Genomic DNA, 18348 nt, shown 5'->3' with positions numbered 1-18348 from the left:
ATAGAAGAACAATTTAAACAACCAAGCATGTATCTAATCCCTGTTGTCGAATGTCCATACATACTCTTCCTATTCATAGTTCAATTCGAATTAAAGCATGGTGTATACTCTTAATTCAAACCAAGATAGCTAACATGCAAGCCTTAATGGTGATCAATCATTCAAACTAGCATATTAACTTATAAGCATAATGAATAAGAACATGAACCATAATTGAAACTTGGAAACTAATCAAACTTGAGACTAAAGAAAAGAATTTACATAATGAAAAGTAAAGTGGAACTAAGAAAAACTTAAGGAAAATTTCAACACAAAAGATTTCATTACAACAATTGAAAACTAGAAAATGAAACTAAGAGAATTTGAGGGAGAGAAGGGAAGGGAGCTCTAGAGAAGTGTTTGAGAGCTCCCCCCCTTGGGGTGTGTTTACAAGCTTGGGAAACCTCACTATATATAGGCCTAAGGAAGCTGAAAATCTGAATTAAGTATGGCTAATGCATACAACACTTTGTTTTATAAAATCTGAAATGGTTGATGCACTTCACTAATGCATACAACACTTCCATTATAAAATCTGAAATGGTTGATGCACTTCACTAATAAATCCCACCAGCAGCCCTAGCTCATCTTCATGTCACCATGACCAAGCTTCCAACCAGAAATAATAGCTCATCCTGAGGTCAGCATGACCAGCAACTTCAAGGGCTTACGAATTGGGCTTCCCTTAAGCAAATTAAGACTTTAAGCACTCAAACTTGAAGTTCAGAATGTCTTCTTTCCAGCCATATATCATTTGGGCCAATCCAAGGTCGGAGGAGGAAGTTAAGGCCAAAACAAATTGCTAACTCATTTTGCGCGCTGATAAAATCCATCCTGAGCATGGCTCTGTGTTTGCTAGGTAACAGACTCCACAATTATCCAATGGGGCTGAATTTCGGATATGTTATAGTATACACCCATTGGAACAACTTTCATGAAGAATGTGGCCTCATCCGAGCTATGTAGGTTGCTGAAACAAAGCTTGCAATATGACCTACGAAACTGGGCTGGCAGGGGACTGTAGCCAAAATTGAGTTTGTCTTTAAGCTCTTCATCCATTCATCCAAATTAGGCCCTAACATGCATGGATTGCATCATTTACTATCCAAAGCCCTCGTTATTACCTAAAGCTCAATGAACTGAAAGATAAACACAAAAAGGATTAAAAGCACAAGTTTAACTCAAAAAAACATAACCAAATCATAAGCTAGAAGGGTACAAAATGATATGTAAATATGCACCGATCAAATACCCCCAAACCTAGATTTTGCTAGTCCTCGAGCAAAACAAAAGGAAAACAAAGATAAAAACAAACAAGAAGTTAACTAGACCACTTTCGTAGGTAACTCGATTGCATTGAGCATATGCAACAAGCCTTTAAACCTCTAGGCATCCCTAGTAGGAGGAGTTGTGTCTCCTGAGGGTTTAACAGATACGATACCCACAAACGTTTTACTGACTCTGTAAAACAAGGTAATTAGAAAACTTAAAAGATTGTTAGTCTGTAAGCAAAATAAAAAACAAAAACAAAAATAATTACAAAAACAAAACAAAAATAAAAATAAAAATAAATAAATAAAAACTCAAAACAATCTTTCCGAACATTTTATGAAGATAAATGACTCATGCACATGACTCAAAAGTTTAAAAGCTCAATTTTAGACATTATTTACAAGGCGGCAAAGTTCAAAACATAACATGCTCAAAGTGTGGTAGTGTGATAGCCAAATGCAACAAATTCCCCAATCTTAGTTTTCACACAATTTCAAAAATCATACAAAGCACAAGTTCAACTTCAAATCTCACCAAAGTTGTCCTCTCACAAATGAATCACTCGGAAGAAGGCTACAATGCAATACTCAGTTATAAACATGAGGTTAGAGTTAAACCATAAGGACTTAACTCGAAATAAAAAGATGAAGGACTTGCATTAATATGATCTCAAGAAGGATGCCAAACACTTAAAAGTAGAAAAATGAATGCAATTCAACCACATGACATTTAAGATCAATTTAGGTCTTTAGCATAGGTTGTAATGGGGCCAAGGGTGTAAGGTGAGTAAGAAATGAAGGGTATGGATAAAACAAAGTCCAAGAAACTCAAAATATAAGAGCATAAAACAATTGTTTACAAGACTTCGAATCATCACGATTAGATTTTTTCTTTTACACGATCAAAACTCCTTATACCTTCATTTACAATGATTCATACTCCTTTCCTTGAATTGAACAAACACCAATTTATTTTGAAGGCCCAAAAATGAAACCCAAAAATGAAATTTCATTCAACCACCACTTAATCACAACTTTTCTCGTTTCTTTCACCAATTGTGTGATTTTTTTTTTCAAAATGTAACACCAATTCCCAAACTTAGTATGAAAAACACATCCCAATTAAAGCTCATGAGTTCCTTAGAAAGGTAAATATTTGTTTTTCAGGCTAAGGCGAGGAAATATAATTGGTAAAATGAAAGAAAAGGTTTACATGTAGGCTCAAAATGGTTAACAATGGAAAGTCATGCTTAAACATGCATAAGGTTAGCTTGAAAGGCACAAACGATCCAAAGAGGGCCTTAATATCATTTCTTAAATGTCATGAGATCAAATTGCAAAAGAATGAATGACTTTTAAGTGTTCAACCAAATCAATGAATAATGAGATCAAACAACAACTTAGATGACAAGAAATTAAGAGTATGTGTATATAACACTCATGAAATGAAGTACAAGGCTCAAAAGCTCACATTATATGGTTATATAAGTCTAATTTATGATTCATACAATTCTTTAGATCATGCAAATCCTTTAATTGGAAAATTATGAAACAAATGGCAAGTGCAAAGAAGGTTTCGAACATGTCATGCTAGAACGATGCCAAATTAATTAATTAATTAATTATTATTTTTTACAATAAAAATTTACAAGGAAAAAAAATAAATAAAATTCAATTTTTTATTTAAGTCATGCAACATTTATCACAATCTCATCAAATGTGTTCGGAAAGTGACTAAACAAAACAAGATTCAAAACAAGAACGAAATTTAAATTTTTTTTTTTTTTTTTTTTATAATTTTAAGAAAAACCAAGTTTACTTGCTAAACTCCAATACCCCCAAACCTAGAAATGAGCATTGTCCTCAATGTTTAAAAATTAGCCACAAACAATGTCATAACAACAAATGAAAGGTATTAAAGCAAATAAATAAACAATCACAAAATCACAAAAGAAAACAAAAACAAAATAATTATAAAATAAAAATTACAACACAAACAAACAAACAAACAAAAAAAATGAAACAGTAAACCCTAATCACACAATTCTGAAACCCAAAAAAAATTTTGAAGCCCAAAGCCCACAATTTTGAAACACAAACCACGGTGAATTTAACCCACTTTGAAACCCAAACAACGGTGAAAACCTAACCCACAATGAAATCTGAAGCCCACATGTTATTATTAATTTATTTATTTATTTATTTATTTTAATTTAATAAAACGTGAATTGGGAGTGCGAAGGCGGGATTTCTGAAAAGAAAGTGTGTGGTCCCTGATGCCTTGGTTCCTGGGGCGTCACGGGTGAAAGGGGTGAGGGACGTGTCGGCGTGCAGAGGCAACAGTCACATCCCCCAAGCCAGAATTATTGGCTTCTTGGGTGAAGCGGGACGACTTTTTCACTAGAAGGTGGTGAAAGGTGAAAATGCAATTAAGGGGGGTTGGGAAACGGGTGCGGCGACATATAGAGATAAGCCGTAAGGGCCGCACAGAACTCAGAACCGCAGCGGCTAGGGTTTAGCAGACTAAGTCTATAAAAGGTAAAAAGAAAGGGTAAAAAAAAAACAAACTCAGAAACACACAAAAGAGAAAAGAAAGAAAGAAGAAAAGAGAGTGAGAAATCAAATGGCCTCTAACTACCCATTTTCGTTGGATCTCAACCTAGCTCCACCGACTCAGACACGAGGCCAAGCAGCGGCACCAGTATGGATGCCCTACTTTGCTTCCGCACGGGGGCCTGTGACAGTAACTGACTCAATACTCCTGGACAACGATGTTGCCATTGGAGTGGCTAGAAATTTAGTGACTCCTAAAGATATACGTGTTCTGGGGACAAGGGATGACAACCGGGTCGTGAGCGATGCCCTGGCACTGAGCGTGCAGAGTACGGCAACAGTCGCAAGTTTGGGTCATCGCCTACTTGCGAAGTCCCATGAGGTAGAGGTGCTGAAAGGTCAGTTGGCGGCGGAGCGAAGTATGGTTGAGGAGTGTCAGACTGCTATAAAAAGCTTGAAAAGGGAGAGGTCAAGGATAGTGGAGGTGAATCGACACCAGCTAGAAGTATTGCGGGACGAGAATAAAAACCTATCAAAAATGGTAGAGTTGTACTCTCGCGACATGAGAAAACAGCTGGAGGACCTAGACCGACCGGGTAAACGCAAACAAGCAGATCGCGAGAGTAGTTACGCTCAAGCTAAGATTGCGATCTTTGGGAGCTCAAGTGATGAGCCCCAAGAAGCTGTGCGTGAAGCCCCGGAAGAGGACAGCCAGAGGGCCAAACTCAAAGCTCCAATGGTCGAGACACCAAGCACCGAGAAGAAATGATTTCCTACTGCATTATTGTTGTTTTTATTTTATTTTGTTGTTTTTGTATTTTCGTTATTTTGTTTCGGAAATAAAAGAGTAAGGTTGCAGAAAGAAAAAGAAAAAAAAAAAGAAAACAAAGACGACAAACGGAAAAGAAAACACATTTCCCTAACTAAAATAAGATAAAGATGATAGCCGAAAGGGAAAAGCAAAAACACAAAGCTCTAGAAAATGAAAGTAACGGGCAAAAACATTAAACACCAGAAAACACGGAAAAAAGAAAAGTAAAGTGAAAGTAAAGGTGCTCCCCCTTGAAGCGATTAGGTCGAGCATGCCCGGGAAATCCGAAATGGTGTTGGCTCTCTCTCATCAGCATATGTCTATTTAAACCACACCTCTGCAAGCGGATGATACCCAGCATTTCTTCCTGCAACTAAAGGAAAAACATCAAAAAATCCAGAAACAGAAAAAAAAATGGCATCCTCATGCACTCACCTTGATGATCTCAACCTTGAATTGTCCCTTGCGCCACCGAATGCGCAGATAAGGGTTCCTCCAAACCATGTCTTCCCAAACTCCACATATCATCACGGTACGGCCTCAAACTTTGCTGAGATAATACCGAACTTTTCTGAGGCAATGCCGAACAGAGCAGCGCTGCTGGGAGGCATGATTGGTAACAAGCTCACACCGACAGATCATCTGCATGTGGCACAGAGGTCTGACAAGGCAGCGGTGGAGGAGTCCCACAATTTAACTGTACTCCACGCGGTCTCGGCTACCAATTTGGGCATGCGATTGCTGGCGAGAACACGGGAGTGTGCCGCGATGAGCGAGGAAATAGCTTCCTTGAAGGCTATGGTGGCGGACTTGCAGAAGCGGCTCTATTGTGCCAATCAGCACGTGGAAGCACTGCAGAGAAAAAATGAGGACCATGTGGAGCTGCTGCAGATTCTGCAAGTAAGAGAAAATAGAGGCATGCCATGAAGATGAAGATGAAGATGAAGAAGATGAAGAAGATGATGATGATGTTGTTTTTTTATTTGTTTTTATTTTTGTTTTGTTTTGTTTTTTTTGTTTTTGTTTTTTTTTTTGTTTTTTGTTTTTATGCACTGTTTGAAATATAAAAAAAAAAGTGTTTTAACACTCAGAAATAAACTAACTAACCATACCACGTAAATAAATAAATAGACTAACATAACAAAACAAAAACAGAAACAAAACAAAAACAAAGACTCAACAGAAAAGAAAACAAAGAAAATAAAGAAAACTTAATTTAAAAACACACGAATATACAAGCAACTCACGGATGACCAGTTAAGGGCCTCAGAAAACACAGCCAGGGGATCCGGGAAGGTTGGAGGGGTCACAATGGTCCCGCTTAAAACCCAAACTTCTTAGACACCGAAGGTGTCGCCTAAAGAACTCCTAGACACTGTATTAACAGAAGTGCTCACTGGGGTTACCATAAGTCGGCTCATATGAAAAATCTTTTTTTTTTATTTAAAAATTTTTAAGATAAGAAATAAAAACAAATTAAGATAAAATGAAACAACAAACCATAAACGAAAATGAACTAAGTACTCTAAACAAACTCAAACAAACTCAATAAATTGTTGTACTAAAAGAAACAAACCAAGAAACCAAAGAAAAACACAAACAGCACTTTCTATCACCTATTTATCACCTTTTGGACAGATTCGTTTCTATGTTTTTCAGCTTCGACCTCTGTTCAGTTTTTAGGCTATAACTTTCCAACCGTAAGTCCAAATTTTACGTTCTTTATATGGTTGGATTCAGCACAGAAAAACAAAGAACTCAACGCAGACCAAAAGGTAAAAACAATGACGGAAAGAAACATAATTCAAAGAAGAGAAAGGATTGAAATGCTCCCCCTTGAAGCGATTAGGTCGAATGTGATGCACTTGGAGGTCGCGACTTCTCCCATTGCTCCACACTTCCCATTCTTATGATTGAGGTTGCCATCTCTCTCCATTTTTATTAAGCTATCATAAATTGCTAAAACAAACACACAAACTTGAAATGGAATTAAAAGGATTAGGAAATAAAAACTAAAATGAAAAGGAAAATCAACACACATCCAATTCCATGCTTCAAAGCAACAAGCACCAATGGGTTGTGTAAGCTGGGACTTAAACCCAGTTCTCTTGCTTGTTGGGCAATTGTCCTTTTCTGTTGGACTACAAACACAACTTGTCCATTAACGTCATTAACTTTAAAACTTGAAATTGTCTAGAAAAACATGAAAATGAAAAATAAAAATAAAACAAGTAGGGAAAAGAAATAGAACCAAACTATGTTGCCAATCCCCGGCAACGGCGCCAAAAACTTGTTGCGTAGATACAGCTGCACCAAAATGGATTCAGTTGCATCCTCAACTTGTGATACTCGCAAGTGCACGAGCCGTTTGGTAGTATAGCATATGTAAGTGCGAGGTCGATCCCACGAGGATTGGTGATTGAATGATCCAATTCATTTTCCCTACACAAAACAGAAATGAAAAAGAAAGGAAATAAATAAAACAAGGAAGAAAGAAATAACTAACTCAAGCAGATAAGTTCCCAAGTTCAATTAGATTAATGGATTGATTCTAGCTAAAGTATGATTAAGCCATGGTGTGTGGTCATAACCTTGTGTTCCTAATTCCCTAATTTGATCATTTGTTGTCTAACCTAAAATTAAGCATTAGGAACCCATTAAGCATAGAAGAACAATTTAAACAACCAAGCATGTATCTAATCCCTGTTGTCGAATGTCCATACATACTCTTCCTATTCATAGTTCAATTCGAATTAAAGCATGGTGTATACTCTTAATTCAAACCAAGATAGCTAACATGCAAGCCTTAATGGTGATCAATCATTCAAACTAGCATATTAACTTATAAGCATAATGAATAAGAACATGAACCATAATTGAAACTTGGAAACTAATCAAACTTGAGACTAAAGAAAAGAATTTACATAATGAAAAGTAAAGTGGAACTAAGAAAAACTTAAGGAAAATTTCAACACAAAAGATTTCATTACAACAATTGAAAACTAGAAAATGAAACTAAGAGAATTTGAGGGAGAGAAGGGAAGGGAGCTCTAGAGAAGTGTTTGAGAGCTCCCCCCCTTGGGGTGTGTTTACAAGCTTGGGAAACCTCACTATATATAGGCCTAAGGAAGCTGAAAATCTGAATTAAGTATGGCTAATGCATACAACACTTTGTTTTATAAAATCTGAAATGGTTGATGCACTTCACTAATGCATACAACACTTCCATTATAAAATCTGAAATGGTTGATGCACTTCACTAATAAATCCCACCAGCAGCCCTAGCTCATCTTCATGTCACCATGACCAAGCTTCCAACCAGAAATAATAGCTCATCCTGAGGTCAGCATGACCAGCAACTTCAAGGGCTTACGAATTGGGCTTCCCTTAAGCAAATTAAGACTTTAAGCACTCAAACTTGAAGTTCAGAATGTCTTCTTTCCAGCCATATATCATTTGGGCCAATCCAAGGTCGGAGGAGGAAGTTAAGGCCAAAACAAATTGCTAACTCATTTTGCGCGCTGATAAAATCCATCCTGAGCATGGCTCTGTGTTTGCTAAGTAACAGACTCCACAATTATCCAATGGGGCTGAATTTCGGATATGTTATAGTATACACCCATTGGAACAACTTTCATGAAGAATGTGGCCTCATCCGAGCTATGTAGGTTGCTGAAACAAAGCTTGCAATATGACCTACGAAACTGGGCTGGCAGGGGACTGTAGCCAAAATTGAGTTTGTCTTTAAGCTCTTCATCCATTCATCCAAATTAGGCCCTAACATGCATGGATTGCATCATTTACTATCCAAAGCCCTCGTTATTACCTAAAGCTCAATGAACTGAAAGATAAACACAAAAAGGATTAAAAGCACAAGTTTAACTCAAAAAAACATAACCAAATCATAAGCTAGAAGGGTACAAAATGATATGTAAATATGCACCGATCATGGGGCTAGTTGAGACTTGGGAGATAACAGTGGCTTGTTTAATCTTCCTCTTCTTTTCTTTGCTGGTCGGCCAGGATCGGTATAAACTTTGGGGGAGGTTCCTTGGCGATGTCGTGATCCCTGATCTGCTGGATGGCCTTGTTTACTATAAACTCTATGCAATAACCTTCTCTAACAAGTTCTTTAAGGTGCATTCTCCAAGCAAAGAAGTTATTCATGTTGTGCCCGTGCATCCTATGGAAGGCACAGTATTTTCTGGTATCCCTCTTTTTCGAATCTCCCTTCAAGGGTGGTGGTCTCTTTACCCGAGGCTTGTCCTTCACTTGGGCTAAGATTTGATGTATGGGAATGGAGAACTTGGTATAGTTCTCTCCTGCCGTAGAGTCTCCTCGTGGGCGCGACTTGCTTTTGTCGTTATTCCTGCTACTAAACCTGTCATTTTTCTGACTTGCCTGCTTGGTCTGCTGATCCTCTGGCTTGGTAGACTTTTTTGCTGGGATTTGATAGTCATCCTAGAGCGCATAGCATTCTGCAGTCGCAAAGACCTCTGCCAGAGTCTCGCTGGGAGCGATAGTCAGCTCATGGTATAAGTCGTGCTCAGCTGGAAGACTTTTCTTGAAAGTAAAGGACTCGATTTGGTCACTGCATCCTACAATGTTTGCCCTTTCCGTTTTGAATCTCTTGATGTAATCTCAGAAGGATTCATCTGACTTCTTGTACAGGTTAAACAGGTGGTCAGGGTTCTTCTTGATCGTTCGATAAGAAGTGTACTCTTTAGTGAAGATGTAAGCTAGCTCCTTGAAGTTGTTGATCGACCCGGATGGCAGGGTGTGGAACCAGTCTTGAGCTGCTCCTTGCAAGGTCATTGCAAACACCTTGCACATTAGTGCGTCTTTGGCCTCGTAGAGAATCATAACACTCTTGAAGTGCTTCAGATGACTCTCGGGATCGGAATCCCCTTTGAAATGTGTGAAAGAAGGCATAAAGAATCACTTTGGTGGAGCAGCCTTCTCGATTTCGATGGTGAAGGGCGTGGATTTTACTTGGTCTACCTCCCTGCGTAGAGCATCTTCAAAACCTTCTCCTATCTTCCAATCTCGGAGCTGGTTGTTCACAAGCTTCTCGGCATCCTCTGTGCACATGGCTTGTGGGTCACACTGGTGACTTTTGCGGTTTGGCTCCAAGGGTCGACCTTCTCTGTTGTCCTGCCTGTGTGGCGTGTTGGTGGACTGCACTTGCGAGGGATTCCCCGTGGCTTGTCCACGGGAATTTGTTCTTCAGGAAAGGGCAGCAAAGCGCCTTTCCTCATGAACATCATTGTGAGGGTTGTCAGGTTAACCTCCCTGAGAGCCTAGCCTTTCTCTTGCGTTAGTCCTTGAACTCAATCTAGATCAGATACTTCGTCTGCTTGGAGCGTGGCTCGGTGATGCTTGTGACATGCCAGCTTGCTGGTCACGTTGTTGTCCTCCTCCTTGTCTGCTTGCTCCTGCCTGACCTGCTTGAGACCTCTCAAACTGCCTATGGGCGCATTCGTCTATCCTTCTCTCTTCGCCCTATTGTCCAAGGTCAAGATTTTGGACCAAGTTTATTTGGTTGAGGAGCTATCTCACCAACTACTTTTGGTTGTCCATTCTTTGGGTCAGTTGGTCGACTCTAAGACTGAGGTCTACTTGACTTCATGGACCGGTGGAGAGAATTTTGTGGAGCCCAATTGCACCCGAGCTAGGGTTTCGTTAAAGGTGTATGCTGGAGTGTACGTCGAGTGCAACGGCAAAGGAGGGAATGATTGAAGTTGTTCTAAGATTGGGGCAAAGTGGGTGGAGGTGGGATTGCCTTGATGGGAAGCTCTACCGGGTGTTGCGGTGCCAAGGTGGCGACTCGATCCAGCCACTTGGCCTTGCAGTTGCAAGGAGGTTCTGGCCATGGGGCTGTGAGATGGGACAACGCCTACCACATGGCCGTGATAGAGGTTGTCGTTGGTTCCAAGGGGTCGCAAAGCAGCGGCGGTGGCAGCTAGTCTGTGTGGTTGCATGGTTGTTTCGGCAGGGGCACAATGGGCCGAATTTCCAGCTTTAGCCGTGGTGCCCTATGGCTGCAGCATGACTCCAATCATTGAGCTGTGTTATGGTACGGCAGCAAGGGTTTGTTGCGGGTTCGTGGCTGCGTTGGCCCCGTGAGGTGGTGGTGCCACCATGTCAATCGCGGGATCGTGGGAGAAGTGGCTTTGGGCCATTGCGGATTGAGCCATTGCTGCGGTCTTGCTCCTCGTGTCTTTGCCTCCATCCATGGTTATTCGGAGGGCTTTGATTGAACGAAAAAAGGAGGAAATAAATTCCTTTGACTAAAGAGCATGCATTGAGTATAACTCGTGCTCTCAATGAAAGCACCAAATGTTTGTGCATTTATCTCTCAGGAGAATATACGCTTCTAGATCCTTCGCGCTTTGAACTTCCTTCTCTCTCTTCCTTGATTCCTGTAAAAAAAAGATTGGAGTAAATAGACCACACATGGGGTGTTGGCCAAAGACCCTCTTATGCTTAAGTTAGTTCGATTGAATCTAGGTGAATCAATAGCTAAAAAGGGTATGGAGATTTCTCTAGAGTGAGAACCAGGTGGCCAAAGCCGTGTGGAGAAAATATAGAGAGAGGAGTGGAGAGGCCGATGGCAATAGTGTTGCTGTCGGCTAGGGAGAGAGAGGGAGAGAGCTTGGGTTTTTTTCTAAGGTTTTTGAAGTATCTTGAATGATGAATGAAGCCATCTATTTATAGGAGTTTCAAAGGTTAGAGTTTCGTAGAGAATAAAATTCTTATTAGGAAGGAGGTTATTCTTTCCCCAAATTGCAGAGATTGAGTCCATTAGAGATTTGATTCGGATTCAAATATCCTAATTTGATGATGATAATATCTAAATTAGTGGTATTATATTATTAAATAACGACAATATCACATAATTAAGATATTATCTTAGTTTCTAGTATTAATTAATTGGCCAAATAAATTGGCTCAATTAATTAATCTAAGGGATATTCTTCTTTTCCACATGGCATGTTGTGATTTGAGACGAAAATATTTGCTCTCACACGCCACATAGATTTTGATTGAATTTGTGTATAGATTTTAACTGAGTTTTTTAGAATGTTATTATTGATTTTAATGGAGTTTATAGCGAAGGCGATGGTGGAGGTGGTGGTGGTGGCAGTGATGGTGATGGTGCTGACAATGGGGGTTATGGTGGGGTTGGTAGTGGAGGTGGTGGTGGTGCTGGGGCTGGGGGGTGACGGTGGTGGTGGTGGTGACGACGATAACTGTGGTGGTGGTGACGACGATAACTGTGGTGGTGGTGGCGACGACGACGACAATGGTGATAGCCATGATAAGATGGTGGTAGTAGAAGTGGTGAAATCATATATTGAGAACAAAAATAATATATTTATCAAAATATGTGGGGGAAAACAAAAATTTGTCATTGCCTAAAATTAGTCTATTATCAAACGAAATCTACTACTTTTTGTATTGGGTTAATTACAGTTTAGTACCATATAGTTACACCCTTAAGGCATGTTAGTCCCCGTCTTTTCAATTTTTACAATCGCATACCTCGAGCTTGTAAATTTTTTACAATCCGATTCCACCGTTAGCATTTCCATCTTTTGTTTAGTTAGTTGCTGATCTGGCACTTATGGGGCCCACTTTTTCTCTAGTTTCGAAGTCCTTCCAAGGGCATTTTCGCACTTCCATTTTTTGCTCTCCCGCCCTCATGCCCACCAACACCTCTCTTGAGATTACGCTTGGGCTGATTGGCTGATTGGCATGGGCTGATTGGCTTGGAACTCATAAATTTTTAAATTTTGTATTTGAACGCGTCGTCCATATAGCTCAATAGAAACAAGAACCCTAAGTTCCCAAATTCTCTCACACCAATTATCTCCAAATCCTCAATTTGTCTTCGTGAAGTTAGGAAATCTAGAATGAGTGAGACGCATCGATGCTTTTGTGGTGGGTTTACTCAACTGGAAACCTCTTAGACCAAAGATAATCCAAGGAGAAGATTCTGGACATGCTGCCGCAAGGTAATTTCACTAATTTCTTAGTTTTTTGGGTGTAAGGGTTTGAAATTGTAAGAATTGTTGAATTGGGCGATTATCTAAGTTATTTACCTCATGTTCAGCAGAAAGGGTGTGGGTATTTCGAGTGGTTGGATCCTCAAATGTGTGCCCGGTCAAAAATGATAATTCTCGGGTTGTTGAAGAGGATAGATAAGGTTGATGATGAACTGAAGAGGTCATGCAAGAGAGAGAAGCTACTTTGGTTTTTCATCGTTATTGGTGTCCTTATTGCTATGCTCTCAGCAAATGCAAACGAACATAAGGGTTGAAGTGGAACGAAAATAGTACTGGAACTTGCTTGATGGTTTCAATTGCTTTTTGTGTACTGCAGGTTTTTGTAAGACCATTAACTGGTTGTAATGTTAGTTGTGAAACCATGGGTTGTAATGTAATGTTGATTATGTTGGTATGAACGTATGAAACTGTGGTTTGTATGAAATGGGAAATTGGAAATTCATGTTCCTTTTGCAAATTGGCATATCACATTCCTTTTGCATCATAATTGTCCAAAATAACTGCATGACATCCAGTATTTTATGGAGGTAATATTGTACAAAATAGTTGATGGTACAAAAGAAGAGAAACAAAGACAGATGCATTGATCTCAGCCTGCTAACAAAATATCCACAGCATTACACCAAAATAAGAGTGCATAGCATCAAGCATTTGATACCGAAATGTCAAAACAACCTAGGCTCTACTATAGTTTGTCCATACCCTAACCAAAATACAATTATACCAAAGGCAGACAAGAACCTCTAATGTTGTTTCTCCATAACCAAGTTTCTCCATTACCAAATATGATTCATAATAAAGCCAACCCTAAAAACACCTTCCAATAAACTGTGTCCATACAAAACCCTAATTCATCCTACACTCCAGTTTGTAATTCTTGGACAAAAGCATAATTGCTGCATCTGGTGTTGCTGCGTTTAGTCCTTTTCCTCACTCCAGGTGGATTGCTTGAATCTGCTGCAGATTCTGCAGCTTCTAATTTCTTTTTGTCTCTCTTTTCCTTAAAAAACAAACAAAGACAAAATGCTATCACCTATTGTCACACAACCATCATCCCAACAAGCAAATACAATTGTAAAGTGCAATTACCTTCAGTACTTGAGCTCTTTGCTTTGCCTTCTCTCTAATTTCATTCTTCCTCTCCATCTCAGCATCATAATTGTCAGGTTTGGAAGCTAGGATAGAAGTTCCAACAACAGACTTAGCCTTCTTTTTCTTTCCAGGTTGGTTTCTATCATTTGGTGGCTTATGTCTATGACATGTTACTGAATTATGACCCTTTTGGCCACATGTACCACATTTGAGAGAGTCTTGGTATCTTCCTAGCTTCTTCCCACTAGTCTTGGTCTCTTTTTCACTGGGCTCTTTCCTCCTAACCTTGGTTGGTCTGCCTGATTGTCTATTTTACATAGGAGGTAATATTTCAGGGAAATCAGTTCTTTCCCATAGGTCCATTCCATTCACAGGTTGTATTATGTTCTCATATGCCTTTAGGAATGTCTCCTTCATGTAACACTTGTCTATGTAAGTGTCAGCCCATTCCCTCTCTTATGGTTAATAGCTGACACTGCATGCTTACATGGGACACCGGATAAATCCCAATTCCTGCATGAGCAGGTCCTTTCATCCAAATCAACTATAAACTACCCACCAGTTGTAGTATCTACTTGGAACTTGGGTCCTCCAGACATAATAGCAATACAATCAGCAGCCTGTTTTTTGCTGGTTTCAAGCTTTCCTAAGGGCTTGGGACATATTGCCCGATCCCATCTCATCATCAAATATCTTTTAATATGTATCCTTCTCATCAACTTAACCCTAATCTCCTCCATCATTGAAATTATTGGCTTACACCTAGCTAACATTATCCAGGAATTAAATGACTCACAGAGATTGTTTAATAGTATTGGACACTTCAAAGTAGTGTTGAAATGTGACCTTGACCAATGTCTTGGTGGTCTGTCTGCAGCTGTTTCACATTAGTAACATTTAGATTAGTAAATGTACATTGAGTTCAATTAAATAGAAAAATAACTAGTTATTTTTACACAAATTTTTGTAAAACATTACCTGTTAGCCATTTATAAGCTTCACCATCTAATGTCCTCAACACTTCCATTGCCCTTCTGAACTCTGGAACTGTGGTTGCAAATGCAACCCTCCACATTGCATCCTTCAATATTTTTCCCTTGTATACCAAACTGAAGTTTGTGGATAGGTGCCTTGCACAAAATCTGTGATCACAATTAGGCACGACTGCCTCAAAAGCCTCCACCAAGCCTTTCTGCTTATCACTTATGAATGTAAACCCATATTGGTTTGCCAACTCAATATCCTTCACCAGCAGCTGCAAAAATCATATCCATGAATCCTTGGTTTCCATTTCCAATTGAGCATAAGCAATAACCCATGTCATATTATTGGCATCTAAACCAACAACTGACAGCAACTGGCCTCCATAAGGACTCTTCAAATGGCACCCATCTAGTCCTATTACAGGCCTGCATCCAGCCTTGAATCCCTCCTTACAGGCACCCAAGCAAATGTACATTCTCTGGAACACAAGCCTCTGTAACAATACATTGAAATCACATTTGATTTGCACTGTTGTTCTAGGATTTGTGTTCCTCAATTCTGCAACATAGTCCCACAGTCTAGCATATTGTGCAGTAATGGTACCTTCTAGGATTTTCAAAGCTTTATTCTTTGCCCTCCTAGCCTTGGACAATGATATTCCACTGTTAATATTCCTCTACATTGTTGCCTTGAAGGACACCACTGGTACAGTGGGGTTTGTCTTTACCTCCTTGACAAATGTTTGAACCAACCAAGAAGATCTTATCCCTTTGTTTTCCCATACCCTGCTACATGTGTGTTTGGGATCTAGTCTCTTCACTTGTAGTGTGTCATCATGTTGCATCTTGGATACATAAATCTCAAAAGGACAATTCGCAGCTGCACATATTGCCCTAATCCTATACTTCTCAGACTTCATCCAACATATTTCCCATCCTTGTTTTATTGAACTGGCCTTCAGAGCATTTTTGAAGCTAGAAATATCTACAAACTGCATGCCAACTTCAAACTCCACAGTTCCCATGTCACAAGAAGTATTAAACTCTGGGAATCTATGACCAATGCTTTCCTCATCTGATTGTGGTGCTTTCCTAAGGTTCTGCTCATCATCATCACTAACTGCAAACATGTCTTCATTATCCACAAAGTCTCCGACATTTGAAGGCTTTGGTACTGATTGGTCAGCATTTGCTCCACCCCACTCACCATCTATGTCAACCTCATGTAAGAAGACGTCATCATCATCATCCTCATCAATACCGTACTCATTATCCACATAGTCAGGGTCACTCTCATCATCAGTTTCTGAAGAATCGTCAGCATCATCAGCTTCTTGTTGAATTGAGGGGTTCCTCTTCCTAACAGATCTTACTTCCTTGATCTGAGCATCTACAAACCCTTCATCAACTTCTGCCACCTTTTCTTTGCCTTTGGAATTAGCTATGTTTGTCTCATGTTGTACATACCCTTCATCAACTTCTGCCACCTTCTCTTTGCCTTTGGAATTACCTTTTATTGGCTCATATTGTACACACCCTTCATCAACTGCTGCCACCTTTTCTTTGCCTTTGCCAATAGCTGAATTCATTGATGGAGTTGGTTTCCTTGTCCTGTGTACCTCATTGGAAGTAGCTTTACCCAACCCATCATGTAGTACTATTGCTTTATCAAATTGTCGTAGCTCTTGAAGGATAACACTTGGAGTTCTCACATCATCAACATAATTATACTTGTGAAGAATAATGGCAATACACGTTAGAACCAGTCTGGCTGTTCAGAACATCATCGAGGTTGTCCCGATGATCCATGTACATGTTAATCATCCTAACCTGAGGCACATTTTCACACATTTCAATAACTTCTGAGTCAAACTCCACCCTCTTCAAATGACCCTCATCTTCAACCCTATACCAGTAATCAATCCTACCTATGTGGCCCAAATACACAGCCATGCAGTTTATTTCAATTAAAGACATCTTGTCTTTATACACATAATCAAAGTACCCTACACTTCCATCCAAATAGTACTTGTGTATCAGTCTTCCACCATGGTGCATTTGGATGCTAAATAAGCAATCATCGTCTGCATACATAGATTATCCAACATTAGGGTAATGTTAAACCTTGCATGGATTTATAGACATACACAGAAACCACCAACTACACAATTACCACTAAGAAAAATCCAAGAAAACACTTTTACAATGTAGTTTACTATACCACCACGTTTTGAATTATTCAATAAAACAAAGTCACTTTCCAGACCAAAAGCCAAACACCCACATGGGTTACAGTAGGACCATGATCGGTTCATAATTGTATATCATTTTGTACCCTTCTAGCTTATGATTTGGTTATGTTTTTGAGTTAAACTTGTGCTTTTAATCCTTTTTGTGTTTATCTTTCAGTTCATTGAGCTTTAGGTAATAATGATGGCTTTAGAGAGCATAATTCATGCAATTCAAGCATGTTAAGGCCTAATTTGGATGAATGGATGAAGAGCTTAAAGACAAACTCATTTTGGCTACAGCCCCCTGCCAGTCCAGTTCCGTAGGTCATATTGCAAGCTTTGTTTCAGCAACCTACACAGCTCGGATGAGGCCGCATTCTTCATGAAAGTTGTTCCAATGGGTGTGTACTATAACATATCCAAAATTCAGCCCCATTGGATAAATATGGAGTCTGTTACCTAGCAAACACAGAGCCATGCTCAGGATGGATTTTATCAGCGCGCAAAATGAGTTAGCAATTTGTTTTGGCCTTAACTTCCTCCTCCGACCTTGGATTGGCCCAAATGATATATGGCTGGAAAGAAGACATTCTGAACTTCAAGTTTGAGTGCTTAAAGTCGTAATTTGCTTAAGGGAAGCCCAATTCGTAAGCCCTTGAAGTTGCTGGTCATGCTGACCTCAGGATGAGCTATTATTTCTGGTTGGAAGCTTGGTCATGGTGACATGAAGATGAGCTAGGGCTGCTGGTGGGATTTATTAGTGAAGTGCATCAACCATTTCAGTTTTTATAATGGAAGTGTTGTATGCATTAGTGAAGTGCATCAACCATTTCAGATTTTATAAAACAAAGTGTTGTATGCATTAGCCATACTTAATTCAGATTTTCAGCTTCCTTAGGCCTATATATAGTGAGGTTTCCCAAGCTTGTAAACACACCCCAAGGGGGGGAGCTCTCAAACACTTCTCTAGAGCTCCCTTCCCTTCTCTCCCTCAAATTCTCTTAGTTTTGCTTTCTAGTTCTCAATTCTAGCTTTCTTTAATGTTTTCTTAGTTGTAATTTATTTTTCTTGTAATGTACATTCTTTCTTAAGTATTCAAGTTTAATTAGTTTCCAAGTTTCAATTATGGTTTTTGTTCTTATTCATTATGCTTATAAGTTAATATGCTAGTTTGAATGATTGATCACCATTTAGGCTTGCATGTTAGCTATCTTGGTTTGAATTAAGAGTATACACCATGCTTTAATTCGAATTGAACTATGAATAGGAAGAGTATGTATGGACATTCGACAACAGGGA

General features: G+C 39.4%; 1 pseudogene; it reads right to left on the bottom strand.

The window, feature by feature from the left end:
* Window positions 1-13793: 13793 nt before the first annotated feature.
* On the bottom strand, window positions 13794-16912 carry LOC148293083 (uncharacterized; annotated as a pseudogene).
* Window positions 16913-18348: the final 1436 nt, after the last annotated feature.

The sequence above is a fragment of the Prunus avium genome, chromosome 7, assembly GCF_965620075.1.
Source record: "Prunus avium chromosome 7, drPruAviu1.hap1.1, whole genome shotgun sequence".
In the NCBI taxonomy this organism is placed as follows: Eukaryota; Viridiplantae; Streptophyta; class Magnoliopsida; order Rosales; family Rosaceae; genus Prunus; species Prunus avium.
This window is presented reverse-complemented; position numbering and strand designations above follow the sequence as displayed.